This window comes from Primulina eburnea, chromosome 12 (assembly GCF_022965805.1).
Source record: "Primulina eburnea isolate SZY01 chromosome 12, ASM2296580v1, whole genome shotgun sequence".
NCBI classification, from domain to species: domain Eukaryota; kingdom Viridiplantae; phylum Streptophyta; class Magnoliopsida; order Lamiales; family Gesneriaceae; genus Primulina; species Primulina eburnea.
In genome coordinates, this window is record NC_133112.1 from 18,136,410 (window position 1) to 18,145,664 (window position 9,255).

The following is a 9,255-nucleotide window of genomic DNA, read 5'->3' on the forward strand; positions in this document are numbered from 1 at the left end:
CTCAACAAGAGGCAATTTGGAATCCCAGCTACCAGGATAATCAATATTACAAGCTCTGAGCATATCCTCTAAAATCTAAATAACTCTCTCTGATTGACCGTCACTCTGGGGTGATATGCTGTACTGAATGCTAACCATGTACTCATAGCTCTTTGCAAACTCTTCCGAAACTCTGAGCTAAATCTAGGGTCAGATCAGACACAATCGAAACAGGAACACCATGAAGTCTAACAATCTCAGCTATGTACTCTTCGGAATACTGGTTCATGGAATACGTCATCTTGACTGGAAGAAAATGCGCCTGACTTGGTCAACCGATCAACAATAACCCAAATAGAGTTAAAACCTTTCTGCGTTCTGGGAAGACCAATCACGAAGTCCATCGTAATATGCTTCCATTTCCATTGAGGAATCGACAATGATAGCAATGTCCCAGCAGGTCTCTGATGTTAGATTTTCACCTGCTGACAAGTTAGGCACTAAGAAATAAACATGGCAATATCCTTCTTCATACCTGGCCACCAATAGAGTCTACGAAGATCCTGATACATCTTGGTGCTACCTGGATGTATCGAGTATGGCTCGGTAGGTGCCTCAGTCAAGACGTCTTCAAATATCATCACCAATAGGAACTCAAATACGGCCTCTGAATGTCATCAAACCATCTCTATTCATCTCAAACTCTGAATTACCTCTCTCCTCTACTCTGGCTCTCATCTCTGTCAACTGTAAATCATTGACCTTCTCTCTACGGATCTTGTCCGTCAATGTAGCCCGAATGACCAACGCTGAAAGGCGAGCAATGGTTCCCGATACTACCAAAGCTATCTCCTCTCGTTGCAAATCTAACAACAACGGCTGCTGAATCATAGAACTCAAAGCAGAACTCGACTTACAACTCAATGCATTTTCTACAACATTCGCTTTCCTAGGGTGGTAACTAATAATCACATCATAATCCTTGACAAGTTCTAACCACCGTCTCTGACGCATATTGAGTTCCTTCTGAGAAAACAAGTACTTTAAACTCTTTGGGGTCCGTGAAAATTTCACACTTTTCGCCATATGAGTAATGTCTCCAGATTTTCCAGGCGAAAACCACAGCTGCCAGCTCCAGATCATGCGTAGGATAATTTTCCTCCTACTCCTTCAACTGGCAAGAAGCATAAGCTATAACTTTTCCACGTTGCATCAACACTGCACCAAGGCCCTTCTTTGACGCATCAGTAAAAACAACAAAATCCTCTGTACCACTGGGCAATGCAAGTACAGGAGCTGACGTCAACCTAAATTTCAACTCCTGGAATCCAATTTGGCATTCATTAGACCACTCAAACTTCACAATCTTTCTCGTCAAATTGGTTAACGGCAGGGCAATCTTGGAAAAGTCTGCAATAAAATGACGACAATAACCCGCCAAACCTAGAAAACTGCGTACATCTGATATAGTGGTAGGAATAGGCCACTTCTGTATCGCCTCTATCTTCGCTGGATCAACAGCTATACCATCCTTCGAGACAACATGGCCTAAGAAAGAAATCTGCTCCAACCAAAACTCACATTTCTTCAACTTAGCATACAACCTCTTCTCTCTCAACAACTGAAGAACAACTCTGAGGTGCTCTGCCTGAAGCTCTCTGGTCTTGGAATAAATCAATATGTCATCGATGAAAACAATGACAAAACTATCCAAATATGGTCTGAACACTCGGTTCATAAGATCCATGAATATTGAAAGAGCATTAGTCAGGCCAAACGACATAACAAGAAATTCATAATGATCATACCTGGTCCGAAACGCCATCTTAGAGATATCAGACTCCCTAACTTTCGACTGATAAGAGCCAGATCTCAGATCAATCTTTGAAAACACTGTAGCCCCATGCAGTTGTTCAAAAAGATCGTCTATCTTTGACAACGGATATTTATTCTTGATAGTCACTTTCTTGATCTCTCTATAATCAATGGAAAGCCGCAAAGGCCCATCTTTCTTTTTGACAAAAAGAACCGAGCTCCCCAAGGCGAAGAACTGGGCCGAATAAAACCTCTATCCAATAGATCTTTTGTGGGGACCCGGACGCTAATCATCTTCTTAATCGTCATTGGGACTAATTTAATCAATTATAATAAACAGGGTCTAATTTTTTTTTAAAGTACATTATCAAAGGCAGAACGTAATGGCATACATCTTAATATACATGTCAGTATTAAAAGTACAAGTCTTGCACTATATACAATCAGTCTCAACTAAGGTTTAACAACTATATAGCAAGTGTTTAAACCCTATTTCTAGTCCAAGTCCGTAGTCTCCACTCTAATCTCGATCTTTTTTCATCTCTGTGATCCTGAACCTGTCCCACCTGTTGCCATGCACACATACAAACACGACAACAGCTGGATAATTCCGGTGAGAATAAAATCCCAGTATAAACAATGTATCAATGCAATCATATAAAGCATATATAAAAGCACAAACAAACATCAAAACATGTATCCAATCTGACTACATGAATCAATACAAATCTGTATTTAATCAATGACTCGTTATCTCATCTCAACTCATTTCTAATCTAGGGATCCCGATCTAATTTATACTTTGGCATTCTATATCGAATATATACAATAGAAGTCGATCTACTTCTAAGCTCATCGATATACCACAAGTCCAGGGTCTTAGCGGTTCTGCCAAAGACTTGGCTCTGCCCTAGCTAGGCTGATCTGCCCTAGACTCGAACTCTTGCTCTGCTATAATTCAATAAAATAAAAATATCAATCTGATAATTTGCAAATATCAATGCAATGAAATAAAGTATGTGATTTTGGGAAACTCAAGTCAAACCTTACTCGCAATCCCGAATCAACATTTATTTATACCTTTCGTTATGTCGCTCTGATACAATCGAAATCTTGACTTAAAGTCTGTCAATGTTCAATCTTGCAATGAAAATATCAATATACTGTATCAATATTCTATTCAAATCAAGACATCTCTGTCTTATCAAATTCTGACGGTACAACAGTACAATCCTCCGATACTGCGTACAAATCTGACATCAATTCTAATCAATTCCATTCTTAAAATCATAACAATTCCATATGATATTTGTTTCTTAATCTGACTTCGATTCTATGATGTCTACTATGTCAAGAGCACCATATATGAATCGTATCTGATTCTGGACATAGCAAATCTTAACAAAACGTAACGAAACTTACGTCCCGTAGTAGCTGTTGTTGCTAGGAACATGGTGTCGTACTCGGATTTAAATTTGGACGGGCGGATCGTTCGCAAATCAAAATCTAAAATCCGAAGTTTCTTTTCCTCTTAGCTTCTCGCTTCCTCTCTTCTGAATCTTCACAAGACTCATGTATATGTATATATCTTCATTGCATGAAAATGATACGTGTCTTGTTCAAATTTCGTTCATTGCCTCTCGCGCATATGCGCGTTCTATTCTCGCGCATATGCGCGAGACCTACGATCTCAGCGCTTAGCTTTTCAACTGCTGGCGCATATGCGCGACGCGTCTCCGCGCATATGCGCCCAACTCTCTGGACTTGAAATCCTTGGCCAAGATTTCTGGCGCATATGTGGGGTATGTGTGGGGGATATGGGCGAGACTTACTGCCTCGAGCATCTCCAAGCACACACACTCGTGCATATGCGCTCACACTCTTCGCGCATATGTGCGAGGTTCTCTTCCCATCTCGCGCATATGCGCCCGGCTGGGTCGCGCATATGCGCGGGGGCTTATTCCTCGCATATTCTAAACTCACACGCAATCTCATTTTGTGTCTCGGTTAGCCCTTTCATAATTGTCTCGATTAAAATCAATAATCGTAATTTAACACGATATAAAATCTCAGGCATTACATTTCTCCCACCCTAAGATACGATTTCGTCCCTGAAATCACAGGCAATCAATCGTATCAATAAAGAGTATATAAAGAAACTGTATAGGAAATTTACATTATCGAAATAACTCTGGGAATTCTTGACTCATGTCTGATTCAGTCTCTCAGGTTGCTTCTTCAGTGCCATGACGAGTCCATTGAACTTTCACAAGTGGAATGGTCTTCGTTCTGAGCTGTTTTTCTTTGTGATCGATAATCTGAATCGGTTTTTCAACATAGCTCAACGTCTCATCCAGTTTGGCCTCGTCTGGCTGAATAGCATGTGAAGCATCAGGAAGGTATTTCCTTAATAACGATACCTGAAAGACATCTCATAGTCAGGTTGAATATCATGTAAAGTGAGTCGATAGGCACGATCTCCTATCTTCTCGAGAATCTCATAAGGCCCAATGTATCGTGGAGACAGTTTCCTTTCTTGCCAAATCTGACAATTCTTCTGAAAGGTGAAATCTTTAAAAATACTCGGTCTCCTGGCTCAAATACCAACGGTCTACGTCGAACATTGGAATATTTGTCCTGTCTATCTTGCGCTGCCTTCATTTTCTTTCGAATTAGCTTCACTTTTTCTGTCGTATCTCTGATCATATCGGGTCCAATCTCAGGAACTTCAGAGATATCATCCCAATACAGAGGGGATCTGCACTTCTTTCCGTACAATGCTTCAAATGGTGCCATCTCAATATTCGTCTGATAGCTGTTGTTGTACAAAAACTCACAAAGAGGCAATGCATCTTGCCAATTAGTGCTAAAATCAAGCACTACTGCTCTCAGCATATCTTCTAGTGTCTAGATAGTCCGTTCTGACTGTCCGTCGGTCTGTGCATGATATGCGGTACTCAGATGTAACTTCGTACCGAGATCTTGCTGCAAACTCTGCCAGAAGTGCGAAGTAAATCGAGGATCACGGTCTGATACGATTGACTTCGGCACTCCGTGCAATCTGACCACTTCTCTAACATAGATCTCTGCCATCTGGTCAAATCTGTACGTCATCTTGTACGGCATAAAACATGCGGATTTGGTCAATCGATCAATCACGACCCAAATCGCATCACAACCTCTGGAGGAACGCGGTAGCTGCGTCAGAAAATCCATGGAAATGTGATCCCATTTACATTCAAGAATTGACTAACTCTGTAATAATCCTCCTGGTTTCTTTCTCTCTGCTTTCACCTGTTGACAATTTAAACATTTGGAAACAAATTCTGCAATATCAGTCTTCATCTGTATCCACGAAAACTGTCTTTTCAAATCGTTGTACATCTTTCTGCCGCCAGGATGAATACTGAATCGAATGTTATGCGCTTCTGACAATATTTGTCGTTTCAGATCAGAAACATTTGGCACAACCAGACGATTATTCACAAACAAGACGTTATCACGTACCTGATACTCCGATCGATGCCCTGTCCTGACCATCGATACTGATTTCTGTACATTCTGATCAACTTTCTGAGCTGCCTTAATCCTTAAGATCAGCTCGGGTTCCACTTGTACCGTATAGAGTCTCAACGGTCTATAATCTGTTTCAAATGCTAATCCAGACAAACAACAGTCTTCTATCAAATTTGAAATACCGATCGTCGACAAGGATAAAAAACATACCTTTCGACTTAGTGCATCAGCTGCTGCAATAGAATTTCCTGGATAGTATTTGATTTCACAATCAATGTATTTAAGCAAATCAAGCCATCTCCGCTGTCTCATGTTCAATTCAGATTGTGAAAACAGATATTTCAAACTCTTATGATCAGAATATATCGCCATATCTTTAATGCAAAGACAATGACTGCCAATTCAAGGTCATGAATTGGATAACGGGTCTCATGTGGTTTAAGCTGTCTTGAGGCATAAGCAATAACATGCCCTCGCTGCATCAGAACACATCCCAACCCTCTGTGAGAAGCGTCGTAATAAACTACAAAATCACCAGTACAGGATGGGATAGTCAATACCAAAGCACTGGTCAATCTCTTTTTCAACTCCAGAAAGCTGGTCTCACATTATTCAGACCAAACAAATGGAGCATTCTTCTGAGTCAACTGAGTAATTGGTTTAGCTATACTCGAGAAATCTTTAATGAAACGGCGTTAATACCCTGCTAAACCCATAAAACTGCGAATTTCGGGTACTGATGTCGGTCTTGGCCAAGAAATCACGGCTTCAACTTTACTGGGATCCACTGATATATATCCCGTCTCCAGATATAATATGACATAGAAATACTACATATCTTAACCAAAACTCACATTTCGACAGCTTAGCATATAATTTCTCAGTCCTTAAAATTCGAAACACAGTTCTTAAATGCTCAGCATGCTCACTCATTGTAATGCCCGGAAATTTAATTACCGTAATCTGAATGATTTGGATATGATTACTGTAAATTGAGATTAATCTGAAATGATTTATAAAAATTAATCGAGATGATTATAGACGGAACGGATCGGACTAGAACACATGAGAAAGGTGTAAATGTGTGTGCCAAGAAAGAGCCCCGCGCACATGCGCTGTATGGATTGGCGCAAATGCGCGGAGCTGGCCGAGGCTTGCGCGCACATGCGCGAGATAATGCGCGCACATGCGCGGCAAGGCCAGAACCAGTGGTGCATATGCGCGAGTAGAGTGGCGCATATGCGCGGGAGGGCCAGAAGGGGTGGCACATATGCACGGAATTAAGGGCGCATATGCGCGAGTAGCATTTTCGCCGAGACAGTAGGTCTCGCGCATATGCGCGAGTAGTGGCCGCGCATATGCGCGAGACGTGGTATGTGTAGAGTGCGCCACTTGCTTGCATGAATGTATCGTGTATTTGTATATATATATATATACGCAAGCAATTCAGAATAAGGAAAAGAAAGAAACGAAAGAAACTTTGGGAAATTTATTCGTGAAGCTTGGGATCGTGATTGTGAACAATCCGTCCGTCTGATTTTAAATCCGAGTACGGTACTGTGTTCATATCAACGCAGGCTACACAAGGACGTAAGTTTTATTACGTTTAAACAAGATTTGAATTTATGATGTTGTTAGAATTGAATATGATTCAGATATGGTGTTTCTACTACCGTAGATATTGTAGAATCGAAGTCAGATTTAGAAATAGACTGGTTATGGCATTGTTATGAATTTTAGAGTTGAGTTGATTGAGATTGCTATCAGAATTATGCTGTTATTCATTGTACAAGGTACAGATACTGAAGTTATAGATTTTACTGAGATTTATTAGGAATTCTGGTAGTGTAATTGTGATGTTTAGACTGACGGGGTTATCGAGACAGTATTGTTATGCCGTCGAAACATCAGTTGGTACAGATTGATCAGATTCAGTATTGGTTTCTGTTATCTTGTGATATGGTTGATATGAATCAGATTGTAGCTTATTCAGATATTGACCAGACAGATTTTGAATTGGATTATACATTGATACAGTGTATTGATTATTATCATTTCAGATCAGATATGGACAAATTCGACTTCGAGACGTCGTCTTCATCAGATCAGGAAGACAAAGGTATAATGCATGTGATATTCGGGAAGTCCCAACTCAAATGAAATCTCATTTGAGTTTCCCAATAAAATCACATACTAGATTATTATTTATATTGTTACCTGATTATGCTTTGATTTTAGAATTGTATTCAAGCAGGTAAGATAATTGTGATATTCAGTTATGACTATGATTATGCTTTGTTTACAGATTGTTATTCATTGCATTTAAGATAGGAAAGTCTTAACAGTCATTGTCAGACTTCTAGACGTTCGGTGTATCTCAACTTAGGAGTAGCCATTACTCCTATTGCCAGCCGTCGATACAGCTCGGACCGAAGTCTAGGAATAAGACGTACAGCACCTCGAGTGGTTGGGTAGGTGACAGCCAGTGACGTCTTATTCACCCCGGGATCCCTAGAGTTATAGTTGAGTCGAGTCTAGACATGATTTGATTAGGACTGCATGCTCATATGGATGTGGCTCCTAGATCATGGGACCCATCATTATTGCTTTCAGTTATGATAGCATGTTTGTATGATTTAGATTGTTTATATGCATGTTTAGCTGATTTGAAGTGCCTGCTGGTTGTGATTAGATTTCATAGCTTATGAAATCTAATGTTTTGATTTTATTCATGACAGCATGTTTCATGAACTATTTTATGTATATACATGTTTACCATGTTTTATACTGGGATTTATTTCTCACCGGAGTTATCCGGCTGTTGTCTTGTTTTGTATGTGTGCATGACAACAGGTGGGGCTGGATCAGGGTCAAGATGATGATGAGAGAAGACGAGTGTAGCGTGGTGATTCCGGACTTACAGTAGACTTGGTTTTATTACTGGACTTTAGTAGTTGAACCTTAAATTAGCTTGTTGTACTTTAATACTGAAATGTATTTTATACAGACATGTATAGTATTTAGATTCCATTACCTTCCTCAGTTATATCTTAAAACGAAAAATTTTTAGACCCTGTTTTATCTTAATTGATAATTAAATCCCAAAGATGATTAGCGTCCGGGTCCCCACACTCATATTCTTTGAAGAAATCAAAATATCATCAATGAATATAATTACAAATTCATCGAGATATTTCTGGAATACACGGTTCATTAATCCCATAAATACAGCTGGAGCATTCATCAGACCAAACGGCGTGACAATAAATTCATAGTGTCCATACCTAGTTCTGAATGCTGCCTTTGAGATATCAGAATCTCTGACTCTCAGTTGATGATATCCAGATCTCAAATCGATCTTGGAATATACCGAAGAACCCTGCAACTGGTCAAACAAATCATCAATACGAGGCAAAGGATATTTATTCTTTACCGTTGCCTTGTTCAGTTGCCGGTAATCGATACAAAGTCTCATCGAACCGTCGTTCTTTCTTACAAACAATACTAGAGCACCCCAAGGAGACACATTCGGTCTGATGTACCCTTTGGCCAGTAGATCTTCCAACTGATCTTTCAGCTCTTTTAATTCTATCGGTGCCATTCTGTACGGAGTTCTAGAAATCGGAACTGTACCTTGCATCAATTCGATGCTGAAGTCTATCTCTCGGGCTGGAGGCAATCCCGGAATTTCATCTGGAAAGACGTCAGCAAACTCACATACCACTGGCAGGTCTGCCAATGATGGACTCGACTTCAGTACATCTATTGAATAGACAAGGAATTCCTCTGCTCCTTTCTGTAACAATCGAGTTATAGATAATACGGATACTAAAGGAATTCTCGATCTAGAACCCTTACCGTAAAATTTCCACTCTTCAGCCATATCTGGTCTGAATCTCACAATCTTGTGGAAACAATCAACAATCGCTCTTTACTTGGTCAGCA